Source organism: Humulus lupulus, chromosome 1 (assembly GCF_963169125.1).
Source record: "Humulus lupulus chromosome 1, drHumLupu1.1, whole genome shotgun sequence".
Lineage (NCBI taxonomy): Eukaryota > Viridiplantae > Streptophyta > Magnoliopsida > Rosales > Cannabaceae > Humulus > Humulus lupulus.
This window is the reverse complement of record NC_084793.1, coordinates 48,979,696-49,003,290: the sequence shown is the minus strand read 5'-3', so window position 1 is coordinate 49,003,290 and position 23,595 is coordinate 48,979,696. Positions and strand designations below refer to the sequence as shown.

Below are 23,595 nucleotides of genomic sequence, written 5' to 3'. Positions count from 1 at the left end.
TTCTCTCAATTTTATTCCTTGAATATTGAAATTCTGCTCCATGTAAATAATGTTACATGCTGAAACATTTGTGGGTGTTTACAATTCAGTCTCATAATTGTATTTCAAACCAATTGGAGATTCAGTCATAGGAAAGTTTTGTATGACTAAAATGGTTTTAAACCAAAGAAAGAAAGAGATAATGATGCAAAATGATTGACAATATATATTACAAAATAAATTACTTCTTGGATGTATGAACTTTTACTCTAACAATATAATATAACTCTCAGTAACTGAGCTTAAATAAAATGAAAAGTTATTTTTATTTAACCACTCCAACTCTCTATATATGAGCTTAGATATATATAGTTTGGTTTCTTATATTCCTTAGAATACATAGGCATATCATATATTTCCCTTCACTGATACAAGGAAATGATTAAGTATATAAGCATCTTATATATAAAAGTAAATCAAATGCACAAAAGTAAGGAACATGTATATGCAAGCTACACTCAACAAATTGCAAGACCGTGACAATGCTTAGAGAAATATACAGGGGTTAGAAGCAAGACAAGGTATGAAAACAGCTTTCACTGGCAATAAAATATATGAATTACATGTTAAAAAAATTGCAGGGAGAAGAAAGACTACATGTCTTCTGGTAAAACAAATGAATACCATACCATACATAAAGTAGATCTGGGTCCACTCATTCTCTCTTATAGTGCTGACCCAACTTGGGCCAAGTGGCACTGCTCCAACCACATCCAAGACCTTTGTAAGGGAGTTTTCACAAAATTACTTGTATAATTGCAACTATTAGAATCCTAGTAAATGAATGCACTGAACTTATCAACGACTCATTATAAAACATAGTTTGAACACTGAGTCAAAAATAGCAAGGACAGATTACCTATAACCGCTCTGTGAATATTGGGCTAACAATTCAGAGAAAGCAGGATGACTTATAAGCTACAAATGGAATTAAAAAAAAACAGAGATATTATGCTACCCAAAATTTATGAAAAACTGAAAGAAAGTGAACAAGTTCCAGTTAAGATTTTAGTTAAAATGAGCCCTTAAAGAGCTTAATACTTCACAATTAATTTAGGATAGCATGCCTGAACCATTTATCTAAACTAACTATACCAATCTTAAAAGGGAAGCAACAAACCTTTTTAGACATGGTGCTCATCTTCTGAAGTATTGATACAGATAAACTTCCAGTATCACCAGTAGCTACTTTCTCAATCAAATGCACCGTGACTAAACTGGCAGAAACCTGCATATAGTTACAATATAAATTAACTTAAAATGCCAATAATTAGTAATCCAATAAGACCATTGAAAAAATGGATGGAAAAATCGGTGGTTTGGTGAAGGTGTTTATTTCATAATAAAAGAAAAAGGAATAGCTTGGTGTGTGCAGATGTATAGAAAAAGAAATAGTTGGGTGTGTGCACTTGGTGAAAGCTAATGTAGCTGAGGTGACCCCGTGATGAACTGGTCAGCGACTGAGTGAGGAAGGGAGGTGGGAAATGACGTCGTGTGGTGGATGAGACTGATAGACTGAGCCGAGATCGAGACCAAGGTGGAGGGAGTGAGGCCTCGGAATGAAAAAACCCCAGCAATTTGCAAAATCAAAAATTAATTTTGAAAACCACAGATTTTATAGATTCTATGAGATTCAAGCTAATAAATTTAACATCTACAACTAAATATACTTACCTGGCTTGACAAGACCGAAGAGAAGAACGAATCTGAGAAGCCCAGCGACTGGAAATGGATTGACAGAAAGATAGAGAAAGACAAGAGAGAGAGAGAGAGGAGATTTGAGGGATGGAGGAGACCGAATCAGGGATTGAGTTTGGAGACCGTACGTAGCCGAAGAAATGGGTCACTGTTCTTTGTGTCCGAAATGATGAAGGAAGTCTGAAAAAAGAAGCTGAGTGGCGAGCTCACTAAACAAATTACCACCCTTTTTTCATTAATTTGCCACATATAATACTTTTTCATAATACTTTTTTATTAGTATTATATTCATGTGTTATGGAAAGGGGTATCTGGTGTAGTGGCACCTGTTGCAAGAACAAATTCTATAAGAATTTTGTTCGCTTTAGCTTCTATACACAACTTGTATATTCATCAAATGGATGTCAAAACGGTATTCCTTAATGGTGACCTCAATGAGGAGGTCTATATGGAACAACCCAAAGGGTTTGTCCTACCAAAATATGAACATAAAGTATGTAGACTTGTAAAATCCTTATATGGATTGAAACAAGCTCCTAAGCAATGGCATGAGAAATTTGATCAAGCCATCATGTCTAATGGGTTTAGACATAACAATGGAGACAAGTGTTTGTATTCCAAAACTTGTAAGGGATATGTGATCATTGTTTTCTTATATGTGGATGACATGCTTATTCTAAGTGATAGCATGAAAGGGATAGAAGAAACGAGGAGGTTTATATCATCATCCTTCAAGATGAAAGATCTTGGAGAAGTTGACACCATACTTGGTATCAAAGTAAAGAAACATAGTGGGGGTTTTGCGTTAGGGCAAGCCCACTATGTTGAGAGAGTATTGAGCAAATTTAACCATCTCAATGTTAAAGATGCCAATACTCCATTCGATCATAGTGTAAAACTAGAGAAGAATGAAGGAAGAGCGGTGGCTCAATTGGAGTACGCTAGTGTTATAGGGAGTCTAATGTACACTTCCCAATGTACTAGACCTGATATAGCATTCGCGGTGAGTAAACTTAGTAGGTTTACAAGTAATCCAAGTGTGGACCACTGGAAGGCGATTGGAAGAGTCCTAGGTTATCTCAAGAAAAACCAAAGGACTAAGCCTTCATTACTCCAAATTTCCTTCAATCTTAGAAGGATATACATATGCAAGCTGGATATCCAATCTTAGGGACAACTTGTCCACAATTGGTTGGGTATTTACACTTGGTGGGGGTGCAATTTCTTGGGGTTCCAAGAAACAAACCTGTATATCCCATTTCACTATGGAAGCAGATTTTAGAGCTCTAGCTGCTACCGACAAAGAGGTCGAATGGTTAAGGTATTTTTTGGTAGAGATACCCCTAATCAAAGAGAATGTATCCACTATATCGATACATTGTGATAGCCAAGCGACATTGGCTAGAGCATACAACATAGTGTATAATGGGAAGTCTAGACACATTAGTCTAAGACATGGATATGTAAGAGAATTGATTCAAAGAGGAATCATCTCAATATCCTATGTGAGAACAAGTGAAAATGTGGCGGATCCTTTCACCAAGCCACTAACGAGAGACTTAGTGGTTGCATCATCTTGAGGGATGGGACTTAAACTCCCTAAAGAGATTCATGATTGATGGTAACCTATCTTAACACTAGTTATTTAACTAGTGTTAGGTTCAATAGGTAACAACAAGTTAATCAAGTGAATATTAGTTGTACTCAAAACAAGTCCCATTTGAGATGTTGAGTACTTGTGAGTTACCAAGTTAAGGGTTAAAACCGAAAGATTTTTTTAATAGAATTTAGTCTTGTGAAGACAAGTATTTTTGGTAACAGAATACTATAAGAATTCTACCTATATGGACCTAGGGGTGGTGCTGCCTCTCATGAGAATTGGGAGTATTCTCAAGAACGTCCCTGAATGGAAATTGCACATGGCCATTAACGGTGCAAAGCGAGACATAGAGGTCTCAAGTGAACATTGCAATAGTGTGTGTGTTATCACTGATTTGTTATCATGAAAAGATGGTTCAATGCCTAGTGCAACCAAATTTTCGACAAACTTTGTGATAATTACACTATAGTAAAGTTCAAGTTGAAAGTTCTTATTTAATCAAGTGGGGGATATGTTATATTTTAAAATATAATGATTGATTAAGTAAGTGTTACAATAGATAACTATTTAATCTAGTGGGGAAATGTTATATTATTTTATAATATCATGTTTTAGATTAAATAAATGTGACAAAGACTGTCACATATTGTAACATATAATAGAGAGTTACATTATTTAGATATATGTGAAATATCCAAATATGTAACATATTTGGTGTTGCAAATTCAATCACAATTTTGTAACTTCCAAATATTACCCATTATTGTGTAGATTTGTTGTTACACAATATTGAGATGAATTTCTTAAAGCCATATGTGAAATGACTATTAGAGATGTGATTTTAACTCCCATAATGTGTATGGAAGTTACAAAATCAAGTGGGAATGAATTTGGAACGTTTTGGAAAATTTGGAAAATTGGTTACTGAAAAAATGTCTTGGGCCGCGCACTACAAGAAAAAACAGTATTCATAACACTTAAAAACTGCTAACCGGGAGTATTGATAACACTTCTGAAAATGCTAACATAGCCCCTGTTATTAAAAGTCCTGTCTTTTCTATAACAGTATTTGAATGTTATGTTCGATGTTATCTTAAACTATTCAATAACACATTTTTAGTTTCTATAATATTCAAATAATAACATTTAGTTAGAGTATTTGATTATAAATTTGACATTTAATCTTATACATTTTGCATAACACTTTTCAACTGTTACATTTGATTATTTTGATAGCATTTTTAGTTTGTTATATTATATAAATCATAACGATTTGTTACGCTTATAGTAATAAAATTTTGTTACTTTAGTATGAATAATATATTTTAAATTTTATTTTGATAAGTATACTTATAAGGTTTTTTTTAATTAAAAGATTTTCATTATTGTATTTTGATAAAAAAAAATCAAAATTAATCATAAAATGTAATTCTTAATAGATTGATAAACTATAAGTATTACATTGAACAATAACTAATTCAAACAATGAATGTGTCTACTTCATGAGATCTTAATTCTAACTTAAGTTTGAAAGCATAACATAATAAAGTTTTATAATCTTGAATATTTTTTACTTCAAAAATGAAAAACATAAACATTACAAGATACACAAAAGTAAACCATGCATGAAACTTGCTCCATTCTTCAATTCATCATCCTTTGTGCACTTGTCTTTATTATGAGCATAAATAGCTATCACTCCCCCAAGCTAAAGATCACTGAAATTTGAGGAACCTGCTGAAAAGTTTGATTAGAAATGAAAAGGACACTGTAAGCCCCTAATGGAAACAGAGAAAAATTCCCAAGCTAAAGATCAAACGAACAATAAAACTTGTAATAACACTCTCAACCATACACAAAGTTAACAACGAAATGAAACACATGGAAGCAAGACAAGCACTCCATGGATCCAAAAGTAGGGAAATACTCCATTTAAGCAGTAGAAACCATACAATGTGAAAAATACTCCTCTACCTAGATATTTACAATCTTGAAACACAAACAAACTCACACTCCCCCAAACAACCTGTAATATAGTTGCCATAAAGTTTAAATAGCTATTAGTAATCTTCCCTGTCTCATAAATACTCAACACAGTCCAAAGGAACTAAATTGCATCAACTAAACCAAACATACCAAATTCTTAATTAGAAACTTAGATCAAATACATTGATTTTGGCCAAATCTAGCAAACACTTTATAAATATATATATTGATATAGTAATGATACATTGATTATGTGATACTAAATTGAAATCTCCATAAAAAATACCTCACAGAGATGTTCTTGCATGGGTTCTTCCTTCCAGCAGAGGAGATACCGATGTGACTTGTGTGAGGAAGACAGAGCACCATGACTCGAACCGCTGTGACTCGTACCAACATGCTCCAACATGAGCACTGCAAGCCAGTATTCTTGAAATTACTGCATTCAAGAATGGATGTAAATGGCAAACTAATCATATCAAGTTTGAAGAGGTCCATGTCATATTCATTGTCACCAAAGCCATGATCTTTAACATCACATTTCAACTACTCATTTCTCAAGAAAAAAACAGCTAGTAGTTCTAACAGTCGTAATATAAATTCAGAAACTTGAGAAGTAAAACTCCTTATACAAATATTTTAATCAGATGTTTCCATAGAAATCCTGATGGACGCATATACAAGAGTAGCAAGATGGACGCCTGATTAAATTAAACAGCATTGTTATAAAGAGGGGAAGAAAAGAAAAAGAGAATTGCATTCCAACAATAAAGAAAAAAAATTTAACAAAACTACAATCCTTAATGCATATAGAACTAGAATATACTTGATTTCTAGTCATTACAGCCACTTCATAATCACATACATCATATACGATACAATTAGACTACTGTAACGCCCTGGATAACCAAGACCGTTACACTGTGTGTTTAAAATAGTGCAAGACTTGCTAATCAAGTCATTCAGACAAAGTGTAAGCTCTATACCGCTATCAGAGTAGGAATAAAAAGATTTTGGTTACAAACAGGCTATTTTCATTAAAAATGACGATTTAGTACATGGAGACTCGAAACAGGGTTTAGATGTCTTAGTTACAACAAATTATAGAAGTTACAAATAGTTCAAGCCACTCTAATGGCAAAATATACATTTTAGGTTTCCGTCCTGCACAATTTGTCAACCGTGGCGGCCGAGCAGCTGACAATGTACACCTCGCCCCCAGAGCTCTCCAACTCATGGTTGATTCAGCCTACCCTTGCCTTTACCTGCACCACGTAGCACCCGTGAGCCAGGGCCCAGCAAGAAAGCATAATAACATAGCAAGATTAACATCAATAATCAAATATTCCACAGTGCATAATCAGAAATTCATCAGTTCATAGCACCTATCCACATAGTGATAACAATTGTCATCCAGACAGTCAACCAACTATATTCATAGCACAATATTCACGTTCATAACTAATAGATTGTCATATCCATCGAATAACATTCAGGGTTGGCGCCCTTAGTCGCACCCTCTATTTAACACACTGTCTTCGGCTCAATAGGGCCGCCCCCAGTGTAATACTCACTGACTCCGGCCAGCTTAACCGAGTTCAGTGATAAATAAGCTGCCTCAGCTCCCAGTGGCTGAGCCGCGCCCCAGTGCGCAAATAATGATTCCGACACCCTTAGGCCGGTAATCGCATGTCCCATGGCATAATAACACCATCTCATGACAAGATATACAAATATTGGGAACTCTTAGTCCCATCGTGACCACATGGTTAATCACATTCACATAATAATGCATACAAACATAGGGAGCACTTAGTCCCAACCTAACCACATACTCAGGTGCAGCTTTCTTACCTGTATCCCGAGCTTCCGATGCCCCAAAGCCGCGAGCACGGTCCTCTTTCCCGAGCCTCACCAAAGACCTAGTCACAACACAAACGAAACATCCTTTATCACTAACCAAGCCAAAACTACTTCCCGGAACCAATCCCACACTCTCGGAATCCCCAAGACCTTAAAACAATACCCCGGCGCCATCCCCCGAACCCCCGGAGAAAAGGCCCAAAAATTGCCAAAAGTGGCACTCTGAAATTAGCCTTGTGCCGCGGCACCACTTCCTTGTGCCGCGGCACCCAACAGTCAGAGACTCCAAGCCGCGGCACACAAAACCCGTGCCGCGGCACGCCTTCGCAGCCCAGAATTCTGGGTTTTTCCTTCGCATTTTCCCGAGCTCCAACCTCTCCAGATCACCCCAAACTCCATCCTAAGTCCCAAAACCAACTCTAAACCCTTAATAAACCTCACAACAACCCAAAAACATCATGCCCAAGCTCACTCACACCTTCAAACCTAAAATTCACTCTTGAATTTCACACTTAGCAACTCAAACCAGAAAATTAAGAACAGCTTGAACTCAAACACAAACCACACTCCAAACTCCCCATACCTTAACAGAAACAAGCCTAATAAACACACAGAGACCTTACCTTGAATGATGAGTCCAACCTCCAGCTCTAAACCTCCTTCCCCCTTGATTTCCCAACTTTGAAATTACATAAAACCAACCACCAACTTGCCTCAAATCACATTCATTATCTAAAATTTCAGACTTAAAACTTGGATATATCATAATCAAGATCTTACCTCTGAATATCCTTGATCTAAGCTTGCTTGACAACTTCAATCACCCTTAAATTCTTCTTCCATAAGCTAGATTCAGTTTCTCCCTTTCTTCTTCTTAGGTTTGCTCTTCCTCTAGGTCCCCAATTTCAGCATAAACCCATTTCTCCAAGTGTTATACGTATATCATATTTTCCCTTCAGCTAATGATCATTTATCCTACCAAATGACTGTTCTACCCTTCCACTAATACCCCTTCCTAACTAAACCTCAAGGCCATACTTGTCTTTTCACCAGCTTTGCAATTCTACCACTTCCTTTAACCAATCTTGTTACTCTCTATGGTTACTAACAGCTACACAAGTTACCAAACCACCGGTTACCAATATCTCACGAGAACTAAATTACAAAATCCCCAAAATACCCCTAGGCTCCTCCCGAGCCGAGTATAAAATCCCGTTGTGACTTTTGAGTTATCTAGCTCTCTAGGACCGTCTCGGCACGTGCATTGCATTAATATCACCACACCCACGTGGTACAAATCACATCACATAATTATCACACGTATGCCCTCAACGGGCTAGAATTATCACATACCATAATACACATACCATAATACACATAATCATGCATCTCAAATACCCAAATAGTCATATGACATGCTTAAAATCATAATCATGCGTCTTAATCATTAAATTCACGCATACTTCCCATTATGCCCTCCAGGCACGCTAATCAAGGCCCTTGAGCCTTATTAGCAAATTTGGGTCGTTACAACTATTCCCCCCTTACAGAAATTTCGTCCTCGAAATTTTATCTGTACTACATTCTACATAACTGACTCCAACCACTCTGGTCATTCCTTGACCTTACCGTTCTAGAACGTTACCTTAACTCAAGGTACATTCCTGTTCCTTAAACCTTTTGCTTTCTATCTCATAACCGAACTGGTCGCTCCCCATGGAGTAACTCCACCTTAACTGCAAATTTCCTATCAATCAATGTATGAGTTTCCCAATTCTGTAAAGCGTTTCCATTTACTTTAAAAAGTGAATCTCCACGTTCCAATCTTCTAATAATCCCAATGATTCTCTGAACTATCTCCGGATCTAAGTACAATATCTCACTTATCTCATTCCAGTGAACGGATGATATACAATCTTTATTACACCCCATCTTATCAAATGCTCTTCCAACATCTGGATAACTCCCTTTTTCTCTGATTTACCATCAGTCTGAAAGTAATAAAATTCATCAGATTCTGATTCTCTATTCATCGCCTTCCTTAACCTTCCCAAGACCTGAGAATAAAGTAAAGTCCTCTCTCAATGAAATTAATCCCTAAATTCCATGGAAGCTTACCATCCATCTCCCTCAGAGTTCTGAGTACTGGTCAGTTGTATCAATTATCCTTACTGACAAAAGCAAGTTCTCCCCAGACGCGGGTCCATGATGATCCAACCATCCTGGTAGTCTCTCCACGATACCTTTCACGACATTTCCTTATTCCCATTATAACATACTCAAAGGCTGAAATGCCTATCACAAACTACTATCAAGTTACGAATTTTTGTTCCTCATTCATTGTATTCCTCTCCACCTAGGCCTCCAATACAAAACCTTCAGATTATTGTACCCTTTTTCCTAATATCCGGATGAAAATACCAAATGAGTAGTATGAGATTCATCCAGAATTTTCTGTGTAATTTCGATGTCCATCAGAGTCCAGATTTGGTCCTTATATCATGATAAACTTATACACAACATGGTAAAATCCTTAGCTAACTCAATTAAGACTTGCCTTTAATTCCTTTCATCTGGGATTTCCTTAACTGTCGTTCTTGTTTCTTTATACGATGACAATCCCAAGTATCCACTGGCTATTAAGCAAACTATAAATTTTACCCCAATTCTAGTCGAATCCTTTAACCAACATCACACATAGACCATCACTTCCTCCTGCCTTGAAGTGTCGTAGCAACTCAACAATTGATTCTAATCTGTAAGAAAACATGGAATTTAACCCAACCACATGTACCATCTTGCTCGCCTAGGGAAACTCTCATTTCCCAGGCATTCTTCAACCTTAATGACGTTCCAACCAGATTATATCATTGTGCCGTCAATCCAGACAATCACAAGTTCAATTCAAATATTCTTTGAATACTCCTTTCACCTATCTCACGGAAATAATTTGGCATTGACCAAACCCTCAACACATAACTCAGCATCCTCAGTGCTCTTATCCAATATAACAGCAACCTCTTGCCTATCCTCTTCCCTGATTTCCAACTGGTAATAACCAGATCAAAGATCCCTAACTGCACCCGACCTCTAGCTGGTAATAACCAGATCAAAGATCTCTAACTATTCCTGATCTCTAGCTGGTAATAAATAGATCAAAGATCCTTCTTGAAGTATGTCATCCTACTCAACAATTAAGACCTTAACTCTCACCGTTTTGTTAAAACCATTCAATACAGCGTCTTTAGATCTGATTCTATCACTGAAGCCAATCTTGTCACCACCCCATCTCTTTACGCAGACGCACTTCATGACGAACTTCTTGGATACTCATCTGGAATCCCACAAACTAATCCAGTCTATCTTGTCCCACTGATACCACCCAAGTAGTATCTGTTACACTAGATGGGGTTCTGACCTTTCCCCTACAACAGATTTTCCACTCCAGTTACAACTGCTAAACGCTGCGAGGATCTCCCCTTTTAAACTTAAGAGTTACCACTCCTTTCATACATTCCATCACTATTCCCTATACTTAACCAACTCTTCATACTCAAAATTCTTACGTTATAACTATCTTCGAGGATACTTCAAGTAGTAGCTAATGTGTTCATTGGTCTTAGTGTGCTTCCAATCAAATCTCTTTCATATCTGATCTTTTCTCTTCCTGTAGCTTAACCTTAAATACCTTTGAAGAATGAAATTAATACCTTCTTACCTCTGACCCTGCTACTTAGTCACGATGTCATCAGTATGGTAGTCGTTCACGTTCTACCTCAAGCTGGGGAGTGCTTAGCCCTATCCCATTGAATCTGAATACAACCCATCCATGTCATTTCTCTATTCTCTGCCTGTTAAACTTGCCCATATTATTGAAGCACCAAGCAATTAGGAACCCTTACTGTTAACATATCACACCCCTCTCGGTACAAGTAATAATTTCCTGAGATGTCTCTTTCCTTGATCCTTATCTAGTAATAACCAGACCGATAATCAACTCCTAAAGACACCGTCCTGTCTTGTAACGAGGCATTTAAACTCTTCATCCCTAGCCGGCAATATCCATGAATCCCACGACACATTACTCTACCCGATTCGCTCACAAGTCGCATACTTTTCCAGGTGACTCGATAATTCCTTAAACCAACCTAATATCATCTCTCATTGCGTCCCTGATACCAACTTCTTCCATACCCAAGTTCCAAACTGTGCCCGAAAGCTGCATTTTCATCTACATCCTTGTTGACTAATTTAATTTCCATTCGATCCAATCAATATTCTTCAAGGGATACTCATGACTGTCTAGGGTTGCCCCTCATATAACATATTAACTTTCCTCAACAAATACTCATCCGAATCCTTCCTAATATACGCACGGTACCAAATCCTTTCAACTTTTCTTTTTTTTTTTCCAACCAAAGCAAAGGCTATCCAATTCACTGGTCACCTCTGGGAAACTAACCTTGAGCTTTAGATGAGTAAAATATCCTGGTCTTCCCCGTCCTGATGGCCAACCTATAAAACTGAACTCCCTTCCTGTCCAAACCAGGAGCCATAATACCACCAAAGGTTCTCATTCTTCCGATCACCGAGTAGCCATACTTACCACATTCCCACGAACGAAAATATCATCACCTGTATTTCTTTCATCTTAGATAATGAGGCCCTTTCCCTACTGCCCAAACACAAACAACCATCTCAGATTTTAACTCACAAATGACCTATCATCTCCGGCTTCATCCATTTGTACCATAACCCAGAGTGGATCGACCGACCTACCAAACTCAGCGATATATACTACTGCTATCTTACCACTTTCGACATCCTCTTACCACAAATGCCTAGTACGACTACTTTGTCCCAGTTTATCCTTCTCATATCACTAAGAACGGAATTAACCACACCCATTCATTAACCGACTCCTGAGCAAACCCAAACCTTCCTCGAAACTAGAGGATAATACTTCCTTACAATAACTCTTGTCTGTTCCTCCTCAATAACTTGCCTTTTACGTCCATCCGACCCATTCCATCAAACCTCACAGCCTGACTCATACATCAGCAAACATCCACCGCGAATCTCAAAGGCAGGTGGAGGATTCCAACCCCCAGCTGTCATCTTCTATCCTTACCAAAACCAAAACTGAATCCGATTGACCATTCTCAATACATACACTCTGAATTAATCTGTCTTCACCGACTAAACTTCTTAGTCCTGACGTTTATACCCAAAACCATCTCAAGGGCAGATCCAAATAATCATAACAATCAAACACACATAAAGCATATCAAGCACCCATATTATACATAAATTATCAAATTTCTTTATCACCAAATGCATTCATACCTATTATGCCCTCCATGCCAATAAACAGGTATAACATATACGTTCAATTTAAACATATAATAACCCACAATCCATATATCATCATTCATGTACTCATCCACATGCAAGGGCAATGCTAATTAGCATGCCTTAATTTCATCACACAGCAGTCAAGGGCCAGGCCCTATCAGTATCTCATGCTCCCTATTAATCATACCAATTAATACACTCATATTTTATTCAAGCACTTAAACATACAATTTCATGCATTCCACTACGAACCCATGAGTCGAGCTTGTCTTTAGCGGCGAGTGTACATGTCCAGCTAATCTTCAGGAACCCATAAACCCAGACGGCTCTGATACCAAATTGTAACGCCCTGGATAACCAATACTGTTACACTGTGTGTTTAAAATAGTGCAAGACTTGCTAATCAAGTCATTCAGACAAAGTGTAAGCTCTATACCGCTATCAGAGTAGGAATAAAAAGATTTTGGTTACAAACAGGCTATTTTCATTAAAAATGACGATTTAGTACATGGAGACTCGAAACAGGGTTTAGATGTCTTAGTTACAACAAATTCTAAAAGTTACAAATAGTTCAAGCCACTCTAATGGCAAAATATACATTTTAGGTTTCCGTCCTGCACAATTTGTCGACCGTGGCGGCCGAGCAGCTGACAATGTACACCTCGCCCCCAGAGCTCTCCAACTCATGGTTGATTCAGCCTACCCTTGCCTTTACCTGCACCACGTAGCACCCGTGAGCCAGGGCCCAGCAAGAAAGCATAATAACATAGCAAGATTAACATCAATAATCAAATATTCCACAGTGCATTATTAGAAATTCATCAGTTCATAGCACCTATCCACATAGTGATAACAATTGTCATCCAGACAGTCAACCAACTATATTCATAGCACAATATTCACGTTCATAACTAATAGATTGTCATATCCATCGAATAACATTCAGGGTTGGCGCCCTTAGTCGCACCCTCTATTTAACACACTGTCTTCGGCTCAATAGGGCCGCCCCCAATGTAATACTCACTGACTCCGGCCAGCTTAACCGAGTTCAGTGATAAATAAGCTGCCTCAGCTCCCAGTGGCTGAGCCGCGCCCCAGTGCGCAAATAATGATTCCGACACCCTTAGGTCGGTAATCGCATGTCCCATGGCGTAATAACACCATCTCATGACAAGATATACAAATATTGGGAACTCTTAGTCCCATCGTGACCACATGGTTAATCACATTCACATAATAATGCATACAAACATAGGGAGCACTTAGTCCCAACCTAACCACATACTCAGGTGCAGCTTTCTTACCTGTATCCCGAGCTTCCGATGCCCCAAAGCCACGAGCACGGTCCTCTTTCCCGAGCCTCACCAAAGACCTAGTCACAACACAAACGAAACATCCTTTATCACTAACCAAGCCAAAACTACTTCCCGGAACCAATCCCACACTCTCGGAATCCCCAAGACCTTAAAACAATACCCCGGCGCCATCCCCCGAACCCCCGGAGAAAAGGCCCAAAAATTGCCAAAAGTGGCACTCTGAAATTAGCCTTGTGCCGCGGCACCACTTCCTTGTGCCGCGGCACCCAACAGTCAAAGACTCCAAGCCGTGGCACACAAAACCCGTGCCGCGGCACGCCTTCGCAGCCCAGAATTCTGGGTTTTTCCTTCGCATTTTCCCGAGCTCCAACCTCTCCAAATCACCCCAAACTCCATCCTAAGTCCCAAAACCAACTCTAAACCCTTAATAAACCTCACAACAACCCCAAAACATCATGCCCAAGCTCACTCACACCTTCAAACCTAAAATTCACTCTTGAATTTCACACTTAGCAACTCAAACCAGAAAATTAAGAACAGCTTGAACTCAAACACAAACCACACTCCAAACTCCCCATACCTTAACAGAAACAAGCCTAATAAACACACAGAGACCTTACCTTGAATGATGAGTCCAACCTCCAGCTCTAAACCTCCTTCCCCCTTGATTTTCCAACTTTGAAATTACATAAAACCAACCACCAACTTGCCTCAAATCACATTCATTATCTAAAATTTCAGACTTAAAACTTGGATATATCATAATCAAGATCTTACCTCTGAATATCCTTGATCTAAGCTTGCTTGACAACTTCAATCCCCTTAAATTCTTCTTCCAAAAGCTAGATTCAGTTTCTCCCTTTCTTCTTCTTAGGTTTGCTCTTCCTCTAGGTCCCCAATTTCAGCATAAACCCATTTCTCCAAGTGTTATACGTATATCATATTTTCCCTTCAGCTAATGATCATTTATCCTACCAAATGACTGTTCTACCCTTCCACTAATACCCCTTCCTAACTAAACCTCAAGGCCATACTTGTCTTTTCACCAGCTTTGCAATTCTACCACTTCCTTTAACCAATCTTGTTACTCTCTATGGTTACTAATAGCTACACAAGTTACCAAACCACCGGTTACCAATATCTCACGAGAACTAAATTACAAAATCCCCAAAATACCCCTAGGCTCCTCCCGAGCCGAGTATAAAATCCCGTTGTGACTTTTGAGTTAACTAGCTCTCTAGGACCGTCTCGGCACGTGCATTGCATTAATATCACCACACCCACGTGGTACAAATCACATCACATAATTATCACACGTATGCCCTCAACGGGCTAGAATTATCACATACCATAATACACATAATCATGCATCTCAAATACCCAAATAGTCATATGACATGCTTAAAATCATAATCATGCGTCTTAATCATTAAATTCACGCATACTTCCCATTATGCCCTCCAGGCACGCTAATCAAGGCCCTTGAGCCTTATTAGCAAATTTGGGTCGTTACAACTACATAGTCAAGAAAGTTTGAATTCAAGCCATTAAAGTGCATTATATTCTTGATCAGATGATTTCATGGTAAAGAGAAGCTCTTGCTAAAGATTACATGCTCAGATAATAAGAGATTTCATCATTTAAGAGATATTTTTATTTTGCCAAAGATAATGGAAGAAACAAAGATTGCCATATTTGTACAAAAATATAAATATTTATAGGAATTAGGATAAACAATGGAGTAACAAAAGATAGCATAAACAATTTCGACTAAAATCTCATCAGAATAATGCTTAAATCATATTAATATATCTAATTCAAAGTAAAAATTACAACCTAAATAAACAACATTACATAACATATATGTATATATATAATCCACATTGTATCAATATCTACAACCCATAACCTTTCCTGTAATACAATTTGGATTTATGTCAATTATGAAGTGAAAATGTTGATCAATTATGAAGATAATAACAGCTCTAAACATATCCATATCATACCAAGTTGCATTGTACATGTCATAGAACTTGTCAAAGGCTTTATCAAAGCAATAGTGGCAAACCAATACCATTAAACCAACAACTGTATCAAGATTAATTTACTAATACCATTAATTTAAATTTATGAGGATAGGTTTATGTAGGAAAGAAAGGAGGATGATAATTACACTCACATTCATCCCAAAGGCACTCTGATCAGATGAACCTCTTCTATCCAAATCATCCTTTTCTGTTTTATCTTTCATTTAAGAGTTGCTGAAATCATTCCTCCCTCCAGAGCCTCGTGTCCCAGAAGATATGCCACGATGCAAAGGCAAAGGCCCGGACATTCTTTAACCCTGGACTCACTACACAGAAAAGACTACAGGAAACAAGAAAAAATATATGGGATTAGAAAAGAAATTATTCAATTCGAACAAAAGCAGGATAGAGATTAAGAGAAACAAACTCAAATCCTACCCTTAAAAGTTTTACAAAAAAAAATAAATAAAATAAGACCAACGTCGTCAGCTTTCTCAAATGGAATTAGTTTGACTGACAGTAAAAGAGACTCCACCAAAAATGAATAAAATCCTTATAAAAGATGCTGCCCATTGATGTTCCCAATCCAAACAGTAGAGGCGTGAAAAAAACAGAAAACCCAGATATATTCTTCACTTAAATTCCAAGAAATATGCAAAGTTGGATTGGTTCTTCACTCAAGAGAGTTCAAAACACAAGCTAACATGAAACCCTTAACAATTCTAACCCAGATAAAACTAAATCATATAATACCCACAAAATCCTCAATTGTTATAAACTACCATTAGTTACCAACACAATGCACAAAAGTGGTTGCATAGAACCACAAAACGCATATAAATACTGATAAAAAATCCCAAGAGCAGATCAACAATCGGCAGTGCTATGAGAATCATCTGCAAAATAAATACGGATCACAAAGCATAACCCAATATTGTTGTAGTGCTTCTTCATTTATGTAATTTTTTTACTGTTACATATAGTCAAAATTGTTGTAGTGATTTCTCATCAGCTCAAAATTCTTAGACAAATCATGTCCATTCAATTAACCATAAAACTCCTAACAAATATTGGGCATCACAAACTCAGAACGAAATTGCAGAGAAGTCAATTAAATTTTCTTATACAGAAAGCTGCAAACTCTACGCGACATTGTGTGACCCAACCAGTCTACCCTATTAAATGGGAATAGGAGAGAAAACCACATATACATATCATAAAATTATATATCTTAGTGTTTATGAAAGCAGGCATTTTTATTGAAACAGCATAGTTTCAACAAACATCACAGTTACAAGAAGAAAACCAATAACAGACCTAGAAGGGAAAAAAAACTCACCATTCTACTGGATAATCAATTCGAGCAATTTTTGAGATGAGCATAGCCAACATGAGAGTTGTCTGTATCAGACATATAAAGAGCATAGTAAAAGTGGATTCTTTCACTAAAGTAATGTCACCTCTAAAATAAATATATAAAAGAAAATCTCATATGAAGAGTTAGGACTAGGGCTAGGATGATGAATCTTGAACGATATATGATGAGATAGATATATTTATATACATATATTTAGAGAGAGAGAAAGAGACCATGTTCCATTTGTAAAAAAAAGAAGTAAGGGCAACAAACACCTGATAGTTTTCTTCTCTTAAATGGGATACCAGTTTTTGCCTCAGATGTACTTTCTCTTCGTTGCTGATTCCCCTGAAAGCAATATGTTCACATTAGATGCCATGTGATAAAAATGAATCATTTACCTTGATAAAAACATATCCTGCCCACCCACATGAAAAAACGCAGATACTACAATGCTTTTTTTTTTTTATCAAGAAGAAAGGATGAACTTCATTAATCAAACAAGCAAAGATACACACTAAACCAACTCAAACAACCAACGGCTAACAAAAAGCCTCAAAAAACAACTCACAGCAAGCTAAAAGAAAAACCAATACAGGGAAAAACAGAGCAGAACACTAAACAATTACATAGTGAACTGAGCTAGTAAACGATTATCCTGGGCAAAAAGTTTCTTTTTGCTAATACTGATAAGCCTATGATGCAATAAAAGTTTAACTTCAGCAGCTAACAACATAATATATATATATATGTGACAGTAATCCATTGTTTCTACTAGAAATCCAATCTCTCCATTTGTTCTTTGCCTGTTCATTGCTTTTACTAAATCACATACTCGCATACACGGATTGCCTTATATATGAAAATTAAAGTACTTTTCCACAGAATGGATAAGGGAAGCTTTGGGACAACTTTACAGTGAGGACATAGATAGGTGAAGACAGCCGTATTGTTGAGATTAGCTTACTCTAATTTTTGAAGAGCATAAAAAGCATAAAAAATGTAGAGCATAAAAACATAAAACAAAACTAGTTGCAGAGCATAAAAAATACCACTAACAAGAGCCTAAAACAAAGATCAAAATGTAGCTGCAGGCAAGCTGTAAACAAAAGCAAACCCTACAAGCAAACAAAATTAACAGAAAACAGATGGAAATACTTAATACACCGTAACAGAAGGAAATACTCATCATTTAAATGTCTCAATCTAAAAAATAGGGGACCGCCATTAATTAAACTAGAAAAGTCTGTCGCTCCTATGAGGGAAAACAAAATCAGAAGACAAGAGAGAGATAGAGAGAGAGAGAGAGAGAGAGAGAGAGAGAGAGAGATTTAGAAGAGATACGTACCATCGAGCCTACACCTCGCCTTTCCAAGCCCTGCCACCATCAAACTTCACAGCCACTGGTGCACCTGCAAAACAGAAAGAAATAAGCATAGCTAAGTGTCTAAGTCATTTGTAATTTATATTATGCACCCAAAAGTAAGCAATTTCTTCCACATCAATAAATTTATTGTCAAAAGCATTCTATAAATGAATAATAAATGATAGTATTCTCCATGAAACTAGAAAAGACTCAGATCATAACATTACATTATAATTAGAAAGATGCTACTTTAGAATACCATGAGAATCAATGGCTAGTTAATTACTTCTGATTTCAACTAAAAATGCATTCAAGCACAATAAAAGTTAAAGAAACCAACACTACTCAAGGCCACCAATTATAAAACTTTCAGTAAGGTTAATGTAAGATCTGGCTGATCAAATTCAATATAATTGAATATGTATGCAAACTGCACCAAATGAAACCCTCCCTACATATATTTACACACTGAAAGAATACGTGTGAGGTTTACTAACTAAAACAACTAAAATCCTAAGATACATGTCAAATCCAATGCTATAAACAAACTCTTATTTCTTTACAATCTCTAATAATAACATAAGTATAACCTGATGAACTGTTAAGCAGCATTCTTTACAAGCTCAAGCCATCATAATGTGGTAGCATGACAGCCAATACGTGTATATTTAGATCAGTTTCATCTGCCTCACAGACCATCTTGTAAAATTCTGTCAAAAACAGAGAAAAATTTGACATAAAAATATAGCAAAACATAGATGAACACTAACAGAACATAACTAATAACATAAATACACACAAATAGATTATAAATACATTTTTGATTGTTCAAGAGAATCAATTATATTTGTTCACCAATTTACATAATAAAATTGATAATAAAAAAATGTCAAAAGAACAGAGAAAACAACATCAATACTATTATCTCTCACATAATTCAGATTCAAAACAGAACCATTAATAGCTAATTTATTTTAAGAATTAACTACAAGCACCAAACGAAACCAAAACTGTAATAGCTCCAAATACATTAGTATTACAAATAGGAAAAAGATTATTCAAAGTTCACAAAATGGAAAATTCCTAACAAAAGAGGGGAAACTAAAATAAATAAATAAACTTATCTTTTATCAGAGGGTAATCAAATACAAAATAAAAGGCTATGAAACTAACCAAAGCTACATTATCAAAAGCTATGAAACTATCAGCTTTCATAAACCCAATACAAAATATATTTTACATCATCAAGTTGTAATCTTTGCTTGATCAATCCCAAACAAACAATAATTCCATAAAAGGGAGAAACAGAGAACTAACATAGATATTAAAAATGATAGGTTCATATACAGTTGCTTTACCACCATGGACTGTCTTGACTCTTGAGACCAATTTTATCCCATCTAAGCCTTTCAATGAATACTAATAATAGCCAAGTAGAAAAGAAAATGCAGAGAACACCTCTTTGATTAAACAGGCCAACAATCAAATTTAACAAGAGTGGGATGGAGTGAAGAAAAGAGAAGCCCTTAGATGGTTTAGCAGCAAAAACTCATCAAAACAAATGTAGATTACTTTATTTATTATCACCTATTAGAACAGTTCATGTATATGCATAGCTAAGAAAATACATTATATATTATCTTAATCAATAAAGAAAATCAGTAGAACAAGAAACCTTATGCCTACAATTAAAACGTAACTGAACATGTTATATTTAGAAATATAACAATTCAACGCAGCAATTATATACAATCACTATTGTAAACATCAATCATAACTCAGACAACTACAGCTGAAGTCTTCAACCTTAAAAGGAATAATCTCAAGACATTGCATCAACTTATAAAAAAGAAAATGCTAAGATTACTTGTACACGTATATTCCATAAAAAAATTAAAAGAAAAGGCACATAGGACAAGAATAAACCACCACCCAAAAAAATGAAAAGGTAACAAATGCAACGATCAAATTTAACAATCACAGTAACATTACTAAAGATAATGAGAGCTATATATATGTGTGTATACAAATATATACCATTCTAAGTTCATCCCAAAGCTTGTAGAAGTTGGCATTATGAGGGCCATGAACATTGTAGCAAAGCTCATGAAACGTGGTATCAAGAGTTTGATCCAAAGGGAAGAAATCCCAGTCTCTATTCGGCCCTTCTAAGCCTTATCTTTTCTTGAAGACCTCCTCCTACATTCAGACCCAGATGAGACAGATTTTTTGGGTTGTTGTTCATACTTGTATATAAAACACAGTAAAAGCAAATTGGTATAACAAAAATGCGACTTTTTACCAAAATAAGCTCCAAAAAAACTTCCTAGAGAAAAAGACAACAATATACCAGACCTCAAAAAGAAGCTTGACACGCCATTTGTGGTTACACATAATGGGTTGGATCTATTTGGCCACATTTTCAAGAATCTTCCAAGCTTTTTCCACCCCTGACTTCTTCAAGGCTTTAATTTCGCAAACCTTGTGAAGATCACATTCATCTCTCTAAATACCAAAATAAAATAAAAATAAAAAATCCACCCATAAACCAAAATTAAAAGAAGCTTTTGATGTTCAGAAAAGCATCAAGAAAAGATGGAAATCAAATCAAAAAAAATATTTTAATATTAAATCAAAGATCAGTACAGTAAAGAGTTTATACTGTTCTTATTTCAGAGATCAGTACAATAAGTTTTAATCAGGCATCAAAACTTTATTGCACAAATAGAAAGAATCAATTTTTATGTCTTAAAAAGAAGGGTCAATATCACAAATGCTCTTTGACAATGTAAGTTTCATTGAACAGGTTGACTCAAGGTTTCACGTATATTACTTCAAGAGTCAATCAAATTCCAGTTAATTACTTGGTATCACTCAAGATTTCACAGGTTGGCTAAAACGTAAGGAGGTCACCAACTATATCATTAATCCACATAAATAATGGAAAATCCATATAAAAATTATTTTAATAAATAAAATAATAATAATAAATTAAAAGAAAGAAAAGGAAAGAAGAAACTGGCACAGTTGGTGTCGTTATTTCTACTTCTTTGAAAGTAAGCAAAGACAGAAATAACTTCAATGAAGAGACAGGGCTATAAGATTGAAGCCATAGGGATCAACTACAAGATTCAAACAGAAAACACATTAGAGAAATCAAGTTCTTGGTCTAGAACCATAATAGTCACCTGAAGTAATTGAAAATTCGCTCAATAAAGGAGGCAGGCAAGTGTCAAAAGGGTTGAGCTATTAAGATAAAAAGAATTGAAAATCTAAATCATGCCATACTTATGGTTACTTCAAGGACATTTCAATTCTGTTCACACTACGATTGGGCATTCTTATGGTCTTTAGTAGAAATATCACCCAAAAAATTTCTTGTAGTAAATTAATAAAACAGTTTCAAGGCAAATGAATGAAACACCCAGAAACAAAGCAAGTTATAGAAAAAATTATGGACTGTCCAATACTCAAAAATATAACTTATATACATTTATGGATGGAATCTTATGAAATGGAAACAAACAATACAAACACTTAATAAACTACTTGCCAATTTAATTTTCAAGATGATTACAATAAACACCACAACTTTAAACCTCACTGCATCACTTTTGGCAAATAAAGATAGAGTAAACATATATGTACATGACAGATTACATTAAGAGGGAGAGAACTTGAAAAAAAAAATTATTACCACAATCAGATTAAGAACAAAAAATCATCACAAGAATTCTGCTAACCTCACGAGTCCATCGCGAGCCTGAACGTACAAGTAAAATTTAAAAATATACTATCGATTTGAGAACTCATACCTTCATTTTATGCTCCAATAAACCAATAAAAAAATGATGCTAACTGTAAATAATGATTCACAAACTTTCTTTCTTGCTTCGAACATAGTACAGTATATTCAATCCCTAATTTAAAAAAAAATTCCCACAAATAATCACAATATTATAGTTATATATACACATGAGACAAAAAATTGCAGAAATCAAAATTGATGGAGCAATATTGAGAGATGAATGGTGAGGTTTTGGAACGGGGGAGGGAGGCCAGAAAGATGACAATGGAATGAGTGACTAGGAAAGAAGAACAACACCCAGATTCAAACTTCATTAAACTCATACTAATATTCAAAAATCCACATATAATAACTAAAATGAAAGACAAAACATATACTATGAAGAAAACCTATAAGATTATTAAACACACAGTAATTAAAATACCCCATTCTAAGGCTTCGACTACCATGAACCAACCAACAACAACAAAAATAATTCGAGAGGAAACATACAAGATCTCGCCTCCGTCGTGTACTGAGGAGAAGAAGACCCACGCATCATCGAACCCATGACCTCACCTTTGCCTCTGCCTCCGCCAGGCGCCGTCATCTATTCTTCCAAGAAAAAGAAGAATAACGAATAGGAGTGAGAGGAGGAGAGGGCAGCGGCTTAGGGCTCTCTCTCATTTACTGAAGGGTAGGAACCATTACCAGAGTGAGGTCAGGACAAGAAAGAGTACCTTTGATGTTTGCTAAGTCGAGCTGATGGGGTGGAGAGCGAGTTCGTGATGTTGGAGTAGACCGATCTGACCGCCGGTGGAGGAGAACGACGCCGTGTGGTTTGAGCACTCTCTCATGGAGGCTAGAGAGAATCGATGAAATGAATGGTGAGAATGAAGGGATTTAGACATTTAGAGAGAACCCATATTCAGAATGAGAGTGTTGTGTAAAATAATAAAAAAAATGAAAAGTGAAGGCACCATTACTAATTCACTTGGCGCTAAATTTCTCCATGAATATTTTAGACCTAAATCATTAATAACACTTTAAAAAATATGCTATATCTTAACGTAATATTTATTCAAAATTCTTGTAGTGGCGGCCAGTGTTTTTTAGGCCGCGGCCAGAGCGACTGACAACTTTTTCCAAACTTCGGTTTTCTCCAATTTTGAACGTTTCCAACAGCCAAGTAACTCCCAAA

At 36.2% G+C, this 23,595-nt stretch overlaps 1 long non-coding RNA gene across 1 annotated transcript; it reads right to left on the bottom strand.

Annotated features, from left to right (window-relative positions):
* Positions 1-559: 559 nt before the first annotated feature.
* LOC133825744 (uncharacterized) lies at positions 560-1,264 on the bottom strand. Its single transcript, XR_009888628.1, has 2 exons — positions 1,160-1,264; positions 560-737 (listed from the first exon to the last, which is right to left on the bottom strand). It is a non-coding gene; the product is annotated as an uncharacterized LOC133825744 (long non-coding RNA).
* Positions 1,265-23,595: the final 22,331 nt, after the last annotated feature.